Source organism: Eimeria mitis, genomic scaffold (genome assembly GCF_000499745.2).
Source record: "Eimeria mitis Houghton genomic scaffold, Emh_scaff264, whole genome shotgun sequence".
Taxonomy (NCBI): domain Eukaryota; phylum Apicomplexa; class Conoidasida; order Eucoccidiorida; family Eimeriidae; genus Eimeria; species Eimeria mitis.
The window spans coordinates 25,481-25,816 of NW_013570981.1; positions in this window are offsets into that span (position 1 = coordinate 25,481).

The following is a 336-nucleotide window of genomic DNA, read 5'->3' on the forward strand; positions in this document are numbered from 1 at the left end:
TATATATTTAGTTTTTATTTTTATCTATTTGTTTATTTTTTTCTTTATTTGTTTATTTTTTTATTTAGACCTTATAATACGGATAATATGGTCTATGAAGATATGATAGGTAAATAAAATATATATATATATTTTTTTTCTCTGCATCTTTATTTTTATATATTTAAGTAATTAAAATTTATTTTTTTTATTTTATCTTATTCTCCGTTTCTTTATCTTTATTTTCATCTATTTAGTTTATATTTTTATCTATTTGTTTGTTTTTTTTTTTTATTTTTTTATTTTTTTATTTCTTTGTTTTATTTATCTAGACCTTATAATACGGATAATATGGTC